The sequence below is a fragment of the Lissotriton helveticus genome, chromosome 3_2 (genome assembly GCF_964261635.1).
Source record: "Lissotriton helveticus chromosome 3_2, aLisHel1.1, whole genome shotgun sequence".
NCBI lineage: Eukaryota > Metazoa > Chordata > Amphibia > Caudata > Salamandridae > Lissotriton > Lissotriton helveticus.
The window spans coordinates 23,083,327-23,096,422 of NC_136062.1; the positions used below are offsets into that span (position 1 = coordinate 23,083,327).

Consider the following 13,096-nt stretch of genomic DNA (forward strand, 5'->3'; position numbering starts at 1 on the left):
CTTCTCGGATTTCCTGCGGAGCCCACCTACCTCCAATGCTCGGTCTTGTGCACTCTTCCTCTCCATACCATTAAGTTGGTAGCTTGCCTCATTCTGATCCCTTAACCTCTTGTTGTTCTAGTGCTGTGCTGGAGTTTTGACTCGTTCTACTGCTCCATTCTGAGACCACCCAGCTACAGTACAAAGTTGGAAGTTCATGGAAATCACAACCATTTGCTTTTCCTTTAGGAGCAATTTGTAATTTTGTATAAATACGTGTCACACTTTTTCATCTTTATTTGCACTTAAGCAAAAGTATTTTAACTTTATTTTGTGTCATTTTGTCCGAGATTGTCAACAATGTCATCTTTGATCAAACAAACGCATTTTTTACAATAACCATATAAAAAATAGGATTTTAAATATTGAGCACTTACATCTTCATGGTAAGGAAATGCGCCACTTTCAAGCTTAGAGAAAATGAGCTTGTCATTGATTTTAACTTCAAAGCATCCTACAATAGAGCAAAAAAATATAAAGAGATAATATCGCAACGATCAAAGGGGCAAACAAATCTATATTAGTTAGCTCATAATGCCGCATAAATATCCTACAACATCAAATTCAGAAATATATATATTCACAGATATATGCCACCCACTACTATGGACCTGCTAACGTTTAAGCTGTTAATGTTTATTTAAAGATACTTTGTTAGACATTAATTTTTATATGTTACCAAGCAATTTCAAGCATTCTCTTCATTACAGGCTTTCCTATAGTTAGTGTTGTCCCTACTACTAAGCTGTGGTTGGAATGCCTTCTAGCAATTGGAATTACTGCAGTATGGCACACCATTAGAGTTTGTGCACAAAACACTATAAAATACAGTCCTGTACAAATCTATCACATCTTCTTACCTCTCCTTCCCTTTTCACCACAAACCTCCGCATCAGGAACTTCTTGCTTTATTTCCCTGGCAAGTTCCCGATAGCGGGGCTCATATCCTCACCCTCCACTGGAAAGGAAAAAGATATATACAACCGTTAAGACCTAGCAGGGCATTCAGTTTAGGACTTGTGTTTACTGTGTAATGCTTTCTAGAGCAATAGGTGGCTGGCCAGTAGGTGTCATGCAGCTTTATCCACACAGAATACATATAGCCCGTAAACTATTCCTTGCCCCATAACCTCAAGAAAAGGTCCCACAATCAACTCCGGTTGCTATCTGCAGGTATAGAGTGTCCTACATACGTCGGTACTCCATCTGCATAGGCAATAAGGTTTTTTCCTACCTATTCTAGTCAGATCATCTCCACCATTAGGATGTGCTTAGTTGCAAAGTTGTGCCACTTACTGCCTGAAATAATCTTTTAAACACTTTATTAAACTTTGTGAAGATGTTAAAAAAAAAAAAGCAAAGTGGGCAGTTTTAATGCCTCCTTAAGTTTGCAGGAAAGTGTTCCCACTATAACAGAAGGCATGTAAGATTAGGCAAAACACAGCATCGAGTTGTTTGTGTTACCATCCAGAAGGCATTTGGCATAACAGTCGGGCCGGGGCTGGACAGTTTCTATTAGAACACGACCAAGTCAGATTTGCATTTGGATGGTCAGTCTGACGCAGCGCAGTGGGCAAAAAATACACAATTGCCAGGAATGTGGCTCGTGGCTGAGTGTAAGTCAAGCTTTTCACACATCACGTTTTTTGTCTTTTCTCCTCCAGACTGTTGCCACCTGCTTTGAGCCTCGCCCCTCATAGCTATTACCCACCATCCCAACGGCAAAGGTTATGACTTAGGGAAGCAAAAGAAAAAGCTTTGTCACCCTAATTACAATCAGATGTACATCACCTTTTTCAACATCATCATACTTACATACAGTCAAATGTCCATCAAATAGCTTTAACCCAAGTAAACCATTTATACAATTCCAGACAACATGGTCTGTTTCTTGGAACATGTGTGTCACTTAATAATGATCAAATTTTCTGTAAAAGCATGGGTGATATATCTCTCACGGTTTGTCGCCCTAAATCATATTTGTATTTGGCATACTCTCACAGGTTACACAAGAAATGCTGAGTGATCAAGGGCACTACTCAGGGAAAGAGCCGCCACAACAAAAACAAACACACACAGAGCCGGCTTTAGGGCAGTGTGACCGGTGCCATCACACAAGGGCGCCGACCTCGAGGGGTGCTGCATTTTCAAATACCTATGGAATTGGAGAGTTCTTTGTGTGATCAACAATTTTAATGCAGTAATAAAAATATCACGATAACTAGTGATTGATGCATCTTATGGAGAGATCTGAGTTTTGTCTAGCAGTTGTGACTTATCATAAAGCAGCGTAGTAGGTCAATGTGCCTTCTGCAATTGGCACATGCACTTTGCAGATAACAGAATTGTACGCTGTGTAGCTCAGTGTGTTGCAGAGCTTGTGACAGTGATCCTTTTGTTACTTGCAAGTTGTAAGTTACAATCCTTGTAATATAGCATAGGGAGCTATGGACTGGCATCAAAGAGCTGCATGCAAACTACAAAGCACAGGTTTAATACCTAATGTTTTCCCTATTATTTCACTGGTAAGAAGGATTAGTTTGGGTAGAAATAAATGCCTATTAGTTACGCCAACCACAAACACCGTTACATTTCAACTCCTGAGTTTGTGATTTTCCAGAAAAGCGCTCTTAACATATACTGCCCACCAATATATATGACAACTCCTACATCTTGTAGTCCCCGCTGTCTTATGTAACGTTTCATATACAGTGATGTGCACATCACTGCCTCTGTATGATGTGTGACAAGGAGTGCTCCGACGCCATACATTGGTATGAGTAGCGCTAGAAAAGAAATTAAGTACATGTAAAGAGGATCTATGGAAAGATAAAGGGTACCCCTGGAGGGTGGTAGTGAGGAAATCTGTGGAGAAGAAGGATATAGGGGCCGTCAACAAAGATTGTTGCACTGGATGCCACCCAATGCTTAAACTGGCCCTGAACACACAAACAAATTATTGCCAAGAGTACTTACTTTTTTTAAATTACTTAGCCAATGGGTATTTATAGATCTCTTTTCTTCGGTGGGGTTGTAGTTATTAAAATTCGCAATTTTTTTTATCAAACATAAATCGGTACCTGGTTAAAGTTTGTTTAAAAAAAAAACACAATCGGTACCTATTATCTAATGAAACATGGATTACAGAATGTTTTACATACATTCAGATAATACTTCATCCCTAACGATTAGATTTTGTGTGGTTTTTCCATTAAAAATCTATTGGTCTTTAAAACAGAAAGATAACTGAATATGGCCACATATTATATGTAACGCCAATCCAGGTGGGCTATCCCCACCTGCAAGGTAGCACGAGGTGTTGGGTAAAAATTTTATTTTTTTTTTAAATACAACACATGATTTAATCTAAATGTGTGGTGGTATTTATATAGCCTCAATCTTTATTAAAAGGTTGCCTGGCTGAAAATTTAGACGCATCCTTCTCTTTGGCATTCTGGTGGGTACATTTAGGTGGAAGGAAAAACAGGTCAGACAATGCAAGTTTACAATAACCCCGTTAAACTTTAACTGCAGTTACTAAAGACTATTGATGTAATTAGAAGAACATCACTAACTACCTTTTTGTAACATGTTCCTACAAATCCTTATTTTAAGGGATTTCTTAACCAGCCGCCTTTCTAATTTATTTATTTCAGGGCTATTAATAGTAGTATAAAAATGTGAGCAGAAAAGGGGCACAAACTAACATGTAAAGCTGCCTTTGTTTTGCTGCTGCCTGTAGGTGTCGGATTTCCCTGCTTCCTTGAGGTAGAGTTACTTTAACCTTGTTTCCACTGGTTCGCTTACTTTGAAACTTTCTCTGTGAGGGGAGTTTTTACACTTATCCGGCCTTTAAAATTGCCCGGGGGCAGCCAGCTTTCTGGATACATTTCAAAGGTGTTCCAGGCTGCCCTTCAGACAAAGCCTTTGCGTAGTGATGCCCCTCACAGCAGGGCCGTCTCTAGCCTGGAGCACCTTCAACAGAGGCACAAAGAGGTGGAAGGGCTCTGAACTGAAGTGTGATTATGGTAGACAAAAACTTGGCCTCACTTAAAGCTCCCCTTCAACCTGAAGCCCCACCCCTACTAACATCTACAAAACAGCAGTGCTTCAGGAAGTCTAATCAGTAGCTATTTTCTAACAAATGTATCCATTAAATTTGAAAAGGGAGCCCTTTCACCATCCCCTCACCTCACACCAGTGTTTGCTTCTCCTGCCCTCCAGCCAATGGAATGCAGGTAATACACTTCTACTCTTTGAGAAGCTGCCCACACCTTCCATCTGGTGCCAATGCATACCAGGGGCGTTTAAATGGATCCCACTCTGCTGTATAATACTCTGAGTCAAACCTGAGGATGAATGCTGTAGTGCGCGAGGTCCGGGCCTCGCACGTGGCGTGGAACATGCAATTGAATGACACACACACAGGTTGGTGGTATGCCGGAAAGACCCCGAGCCGTCTTCCGCGCTTTTAATATATACCTCGGGGCGTGCCCGTCCCGAGGGTGAAGGCGTGCGTGTGTGTGTGTGTGTTGATACAATGTATGTGAGGGGCCGGGTGGCTCTCTACATCCCTCCTTCAATTTAGTTCACATGTACACTGTCCAAATACAAGGGCTAAGGGGAAGTGCACATAAAGTCTCGGAGTCTTTGGCTTGGCCCAGGATTAGGCCGCAGGTGGTATCTGTGGTTGGACCGGACAGGGGACTCAACAGCCCCGGCCGGGGTTGTCGTTTCACCTCGGGAGGAAGAAGGGCACCCAGTTGTTTCGATTCGGGGTACACCGGGGTGATGTCCGTCGCTTCCTGGCTGGACACATCTCGGGAAGGGCACGGAGTTTTGGGCCCCCGTTCTTCCATCAATCGGACCATCTGCGCCGACATCGATGGTTTCGTCGGCCTCCTGGGGAGTGCCAGCCGGCACTCCTATTCGTTTGAAACAAGAGATATTCCGTGTGACAGTCTGTTGGCCGAGGCGGGCCGTCACCATTGTTCCATGAATTTTCTCCACGATCCACCGTTCGGGTTCGAACGGGGTTCTAAATTTCCACCCGGGGTGCCGATCTTGTACCACCACGGTGTCTCCTTCTTGCAACCCCGGGTGTCTGGCATGTCTCTTTTCGCTCGCTTTCTGGTTAGTGACAGTTCTCCGTGCTTGGATAGCATCACCATCTCTCTCCTCCGGGGTCCATGTAGAGGACGCAGGGATGTTGCCTCTTGGTGCTCTTTTGAACAGAACATGCGCCGGTGCGCAGTGGGTGGTGCTATGCGGGGTCTGTCGGTATGCGTTCAAGAATTGGTCCAACGCAGCTTCCGGGTCTTTGCCATCGTTGACGGCGATGCGGAGCGCTCGGTTGAGAGTCCGCATGAGCCTCTCCACTTCGCCGTTTGCTTGCGGCCACAACGGTGTGATTTTGCGGTGTTTTATCCCTAGGCCTTCCAGATATGTCTGGAACTCTCGCCCTTGAAAAGGGGGTCCGTTGTCCGACTTCACCTCCTCCGGGAGACCCATAGTGGCAAAGACGTGATCCAGCGCTTTCTTGACTGGTCCAAATGCTGTGGAGGAGAGCAGTTCCACGATAGGGAATTTTGAGAAGGAATCCACGACGACCAGCGTGTGTCGACCATCCGGGAAGCTCCCGAAGTCGATGCTCAGCTGGGTCCAGGGTGTTGTCGCCGCTTCTTCAGTGATGACTGGGGCAGGAGCTGGATCTGATCCTGTGATGGTGCAGGCATGACAGGAGCGCACCATCTCATCCACCATGCGATCCATGGCCGGGAACCATACTTTGTCGCGTAGTCTGGCCTTTGTCTTGGCCGTTCCTTGGTGGCCTGTGTGAGCGATGACGAGGGTCTGTTGTTGTAGGCTGACTGGCACCACGATGAGATGCCCTCTCAGAATGACGCCTTCATCGCCGACACTCAATTCATGGCGGATCTGCCATAGCTGTTGTCGGGCATGGCTAATCTCCGGACGAAGTCCTTGAGCTCCTTCCAGAAACCTGGTCCAGCTCCCAGTGTCCAGGGCGTTTTTGACGCGGATCAGAGTCTCATCTTCGGCGGTGGCTCTTCCAATCTCCGGCAGGGTGAGGTTCTCCGGGCAGGCGGCCACGGACACCATGTGGACAAATTCCTCCACCAATGGACTGTCCGCCAGTGGGACTGCTTTTCTGGTGACATCCGGATGCCTGGACAGATAGTCCGCTGGATTATGGGCGCCGGGCCGGAAGACAAGGGTGAAATTGTAGCCTTGTAGCTGGACGGCCCATCGTTCAATCCGCGGTGGGGCAAGCCTGGAGGACTCGGTGAACAGGGGCAGGAGCGGCTTGTGGTCGGTCACAATGGTGAAGGGTTGGCCGCAGAGGTACAAGTGAAAATGTTGGCAGGCCCACTTGATAGCTAGCGCCTCTCGCTCGATTTGAGCATATCGCGTTTCAGTGTCCGTGAGCGCCTTGCTCGCATATGCGACAGGTTTCCAGTCGTTCTGGCCATATTCCTGTAGTAGAACAGCGCCGAGGCCTACGGGGCTGGCGTCCACGACCAATTCGGTCTTCCTGCGTGGCTGGAAGTAAGCCATCGTGGCTTTGTCCAGGAGGCTCGCCTTGATTTCCTGGACAGCTTGGTTTGCTGCGCCAGTCCATTCCCATTCATGGTCCTGTCTCGTGAGTGTGCGGAGAGGCTCGGCCAGGTCAGCCAGGTTGGGTATAAATCGGCCACAGTACGTGGCCATTCCGAGGAAGCTTCTCACCTCGGTGGGGTTTCTGGGCGTGCTGGCATTCTGGATAGCTTCCGCCTTCTTCGGGTCAACTCGGAGCCCTTCGCGCGTGAATCGGTAGCCGAAGAAGTCCACCGCTTCTTGGTAGAACGAGCATTTCTTTCTGTGGAGGGTTAGTCCATGTTCCTGTAGCCTTTGTAGGGTGGCCCTCAGATGTGCATGGTGTTCCTCCAGCGTGTTCGAATAGATCAGAATGTCGTCGCTCAAGTTGATGACCCCACTCAGCCCGGACAGAACCTCCTTTATTGCATTCTGAAACACTTCGGCCGCCGATGACACTCCGAAGCTCAACCTCTTGTATCTCCGGAGCCCGACATGGGTGGAGAAAGTCGTGATGTACCGGCTGCCCTGATCAAGTTCCAGCTGGTGGTAACCCGCGTTGAGATCAAGTTTAGAGAACCACTTCGCTCCGTTGAGGTCGGCGACGATGTCGTCCATGGTGGGCGTGATGTGGCGCTCCCTTTTCACGGCGGTGTTCGGCAGCCTCATGTCGACGCACAGCCTGATGGCGCCAGGCTGCTTGGGCTTCGGGGCAACCACCAGTGGAGACACCCACGGAGTCGGTCCCGACACCTTCTCGATGACGTCGAGGTCTTCAAGCTTCTTCAGCTCTTCTTCGACCTGAGCGCGGAGGTTGAAAGGCACTCTTCTGTGACGCAAAGCGACGGGACGGATGGAGGTGTCTATGTGTAGTTTGATCTTCTTGCCTTTGAGCTTTCCAAGGCCACTAAAGAGCGCCGGGAACTCTTCAAGCATGGAGTCGGCGTGTGATTGGTGAACTTGGTTGGCGAAGAAGACCAACCCCAGGTCTTCCGCTGTGTTGCAGCTGAGTAGCGTCCCTTTCTTCCCTTCAGTGACGTGGAACCGGGTTTCAGTCACGTACTCCCCATTTCGAATGGTGGTGCTGATGACGCCACGCAACGGCATGGGTTCGGTGCCCCCATACGTGTATATTCGAGCGTTCGTCGGGGTCAGTGCGGGTTTTGGCGACATTTGTTCATACTGGTCCGAGTCCATGACGTTCACGGAGGCGCCTGTGTCGATGAGTGCTCTGACTTCTGAGCCTTCCACTGATATCGTGCACATGGGCGGCGGCCTCTTCCGGGTGGCTACTCGGCTGACGTAGGAGATTACGTATACCTCATCGTCTTCTTCGTCTTCATAGAATGGCCTCCGGTCTTGGGCCTGCGTGTCCGGGGGCGGGTGTTCCTGCTCAAGCGACAGTTGCCTCACTCTGGACGTCATTGACCGAGACCCATGTCCGCCTCGCGACCTCTGAGCATTGGGCCTGTAACGTCCTCCCTGGCACACCGCAGCAAAGTGGTTGAGTCTACCGCACTTTGAGCACGTCTTTCCTTTCGCGTTGCACACGGCGGTCGCCGCATGGTCTCCCCCGCAGTAGGCACACTGGGCGTCCCGGGATTGCCACTGTCGAGGTCTTCCGCCCGCCGGTCTCCTTTGTATGGCGTCAACAGTCTCTTCCTTGATGGGCGCCATTTTTGGTGCCGCTTGCTGGGCAATGGGGGACCGGAGCACCATTTCCATCTCGTCAGCTCTGGAGTCAGACAGCTCATGGGAGCGAGCGAGGACAAGGATGGCATCCAACGTGATGCCCGGTTGTCTGAGGATGAGCTTCCGAAGCAGTTTCGATTTGCACCCAACGATGATCTGGTCTCTGATCTCCTCACGCGGTTCGGCAAACGGGCAGCTGCTGGCCAGCCGGCGCAGCCTCGCATAATACATGTCCACGGATTCATTCTCGGTTTGCCACGCCCGTTTGAACTTGAACTTCTCATAGTCGGTGTTGACCTGGGGGTCAAAGTGGGTATTCAGCGCGGTCACAGCCGCGTCATAGTCGTCGTCCTCCCCAGTGTTTGGGAGAGATTCGAAAAGGTCGTAAATCTCAGGGCCGCCATACAGGAGTAAGAGTGATCTCTTCACGGTGCTGTCGGTTTCTCGGGTCCCCTTAAAGTAGAGGTTCAAACGCCCCAGCCACGCCTTCCATCGCGGCGCCGCAGTTGCTGGGTCTGTAGTCTCGCTAAAGGGCGGAAGCAGGGCCACTCCAGTGTGGGCATGGCTGACTATGTGGGTGGCAGCACTGCGCCGCGGAGGCGGGCGTGGCGTAGCGGCATGGGCGGCCGTCCACGTGGATGCACCCCCTGTGGCGGCGCCGTTCATGGTGGTGGTGGCCCCTTTCTCGGATCACTCCCTACCTGCGCAGGCCGCGCAGCGTGGAACAGGGGCAGGACGGTGAGCACGTGGCCTCCTAGCTCCCTACCACGTGGCCCTCCGGGAGGCAGAAGTGGACTCGGCCAGTGTCTATTACTTAGTCTATGCGCGTCACAGTGCAGCAGCACACACCCCCCCCAGGGCCCGAGCAGGCTGAGATAGTGGTGGGGGGGGGAAAACAGACAGCAGAGGAAGCAATCCGCGTTTGAATGATGACTTTGCCAATGCTTGATGGAATGCAGTGCTTGATGGAATTCCCCTTCAAGGCAGTCCCAGGGGCAGATCACAAGCTGAGGCCACGGAGCGGAGGGCAGGCGTAAGCGTTGGAGGCGCCGGCATACGGGGCCCCGGGGCTGACGTGCAGCGTCTCCCCTCTTCGCCCCACCCCCTCTGGGGCAGCACACCACAAGGAGCGCGCTAGCGCTGTGCGCGCAGCGGGGCTAGCCCCCAGGCACCAGCACGCACAGCGCGGGGGCGCCGGCAAGGACGCGGCGGGGGGGGTGAACCACTCACCGGACGGCTCCCGCCAGCTGAACACGCTCCGACCTCGGAGGCGCGTGGGCGGGGAGCCGGTTTGAGTCGAGGCAGCAGGCCGGCGGACGAGCTCCGCGGTCACAGTGGCGCCAGGCAGAGACGGCCGGCAGCCAGCAGCAGGCGATGGAGCGGGGAGCTCCAGCAGAAGGCCAGGCACGCGCAGGGGCAGAACCGGCCTCGTCGCCAGTGTAGTGCGCGAGGTCCGGGCCTCGCACGTGGCGTGGAACATGCAATTGAATGACACACACACAGGTTGGTGGTATGCCGGAAAGACCCCGAGCCGTCTTCCGCGCTTTTAATATATACCTCGGGCGTGCCCGTCCCGAGGGTGAAGGCGTGCGTGTGTGTGTGTGTTGATACAATGTATGTGAGGGGCCGGGTGGCTCTCTACAAATGCCAGAATCTCTTTTTCAAGGCTACATTATTTCCTATGTATTTTCTCGACATGAGTCTAGCCTTTATTTCTCACTTTCAACCTTTGAGCTAATCAACTGACCTGGCTAGAACAGTGATCTAGCAGTAGTCTAGCAACACAGAGATTATTTACCTGATTCGAGTACTATTAAAAAATTTCCAATATAGCACAATCTTCACAAGTAAATAATGTTTCTTCTTTCTACAATCTTGCATTCTAAAACTACATGCCCTTTCAAAAATAATTACCACATTACTCCAATTAAACATTAAAAAACTGTCCTGTAATTAAAACTTCTCAGTTTGTTACCTCTCTTTTTTCATTTCTCTTTCAAATGTCCCTCTACTTCCCTTCTATCCTCTGCATGCCAAATCTCACTTCACATACTGTGATGGGAAGGCAGATGGCCACGTCCCCCACAAGGGGGACACTAGAGGGGACTGCCCCTTAGTGTTTCCTCACTGCCCATGGTGGGGGTTAGTATTTTTTCTATGGCCACCTGGTCGGGAAGTTGGCCACTACGAGGGCGAGTCCTCACCTCCCCATGAATAATGTCACTTTTGGGAGGCGGCTGGCTATTTAGGTGGGTATCACACCAAGACATTCCTCTTTCATTGGCCAGCAGCAGAGGAATTTGCCACCCACTCACCCAGCAGACACAGGAGAGCTAAAAAGAATGGCAAGTCGCTATACAGCGTCTCAAGACAGTTGGTATCCTGGCATCTGGGGGTTGGCCTTACCGTGCTCCGTGGTGGCACGGGTGCAGGAACCACATCAAAGCATTGGGCCGCAGCACCGATATGAAATGTACAGCACCAGATAAATAATGAGAGAACAACGTAATGCCCGGTGGATGGAGAGTATTTCAAGACGTGTGTCCGCGGTTAGTCCTAAAAGGCGCTGCACTCGGATGATCACTCGTAAAATTACCCTACAAGTGTACTGCATAAAAGAATGTGAATAAACTTGCAACAGTTTCCCACAAGAACAGGTGTTGGTCTGTTTTTTGTGTTGATGCAACTGTATTTTGTCAAATAATTATGTGTATCCATATGTCAGATAACGGGGTTAGGGGTGGAAATGCTTAGCAGCTAGCTGGTCAGCGTTTTGAATGTCCGTGTTGTAGCTATGAGCTCACTTCCTGGAATCAAGGACAGAGTTCATTGATTGTGCGGTACATCTCGTTAAGTACAGGTCGGTCTTTAAGAGCAATAAATAATACTGCGGTAAACTACACAATATTACGGAGTCAGTCTACCCCAACTTTACTGAAACTATTGATTGAGCCTCAAGAAATGCACCTGAAGTCCGAGATTCTAAAGCTGCGCGTGGACTCACCAGTACTCTACGTGCACCCGGACTTTGGCTGAGTGGTGCTTCTCCATCCTGCTGCTGCTCTCTGGCCGCTCCTGCTGCTGTACCACGGCTCCCCTTCCAGTCACTACTCAGGCGGGACCAGTCTGACAGCCTTGGAGAAGGGGCCAAGTTATTCACACACAGCAAACCAGCCCGGAAAGCGGCAGCGCTGTTTCCGCAACCTGCTGGGTACTGAGGTTGCGGCCTGGAGATCCCTCCACAATAAAATAAGACATTTCCGCGGGAAAGAGCTGCTCGTTGCCGGGTAACTAATACACAGTGATACAAACGTGAGATGCGAAACCGGTGGTGTAAACAAGCATTCTGTGGCTAACTGGTTAGGAGGCGCCCTTAATTAAATCAGTTCTTCGTTTGAGCTAGAAGCGCAGGTGAGAACTGGCAATTTTTTTCCTTGCCATGCTTTGACCCAGAGAGCAAAAGAGAGAAAAAACAGTGACAACGGGAGAAAGCAGGAATGAAAAAGAACCTGCCACAGTGAATTAAAGGGGCAGGGAGACTATATCAGTGAAGAAAGATGGCTGAGGTGAAATCATTTCCACACAGCCTTGGTATACAGCAATGCAGTGATGTTCGTCAGCATCCACTGTGGGATTAATTTCTGAAAAAAACATTTGACACCGGCACTCATTTGACAAATTAAGCACTGCCCCAAATTCTGTAAGCCACTTATGCTTAGCTGGTTAGTAAGAAGTTGTGAACGACAGGCGCAGGATCGTGCTAGCGTTAGTTCACATGCTTGTCCGACTTCAGCTGCAGGCTTTCTTGTGTTCTTCTGTTCTACACGTACATCAGAGCCACAGGGCAATTAGAACGAGCTGCATCTGAAGGCGTACTAAGAACTCTGGCCCTCCGTGTATATCTCAGGCACAGGGGGATTGAGGCAGGGCTAACTAGAAAATGTAAAAGTTTCCAGTAAGGTACATCAGTACTGGAAACAATAAAAATATCTGTCAATGCTACTACATTCGAAATAATAAACCAAGCATTGGCAATGCCAATAGGTCTAGCTTATGCAAGAGTTATTTACTTTGCCAATGTGTTTTAGCCATGGCTGCGGTTCAGCATGGCTAAATTTAGTGCTGTAGGAGAGTGGGGTCTGCAATCCCATGGCCACCCCAGATTTTTGCTTTTTGCTTCACTGGTTTACGACTTTCCCTGGCTGTGGGCCTGCTAATCAGACCCACAGCCTAGCTGTTCTCTCTCTAAATTGACAAGCATGTACCTTAGGTGCATTTACCAATTGGTACTGGGCCACCTTATCAGTCCCTGTACAGTATACCTTAGGTATCCAGGGCATAGGTGTACCCAGGGCCTACCAGGGGCTGCAGCATGTATTATGCCACCCCTGGCTGGCCACCCAAATCTGACACAACTGGCTGCACGACAGCTGGGGCAAGGTGGTGTAATCACCCTTTGCTTTAGATATAGTATTCCTATATCTAACCCTAAAATGGACACTTATATTCCTATCAGTCACTCCTATGGCAGGCCTTATCAATCCTGAAGGCAGAGTGCTTGGAATTATGTGAGATGGTGCTCTGGCATGAGCTGAGCCCGTTTGCAGCTTGCGGAACCAAGTCCTTATAGCTGTTCCATGATAACGCTATACCATATACTCTTAAGTGCATTATGAACCTCGCGATCAAATGCTAACTTTGGCATAGCATTATCAAAACATGTCGAGTAAAGTGTCATACAAATTGGAATACTAACCCCTCGCCAATTCTG

The 13,096-nt window shown here is 49.5% G+C and overlaps 1 long non-coding RNA gene across 1 annotated transcript; it reads right to left on the bottom strand.

Annotated features, from left to right (window-relative positions):
- Nucleotides 1–416: 416 nt before the first annotated feature.
- Nucleotides 417–11,569, bottom strand: LOC144826198 (uncharacterized). Its single transcript, XR_013609701.1, has 3 exons — nt 11,330–11,569; nt 900–997; nt 417–493 (listed from the first exon to the last, which is right to left on the bottom strand). It is a non-coding gene; the product is annotated as an uncharacterized LOC144826198 (long non-coding RNA).
- Between the last annotated feature and the right edge of the window lie 1,527 nt (nt 11,570–13,096).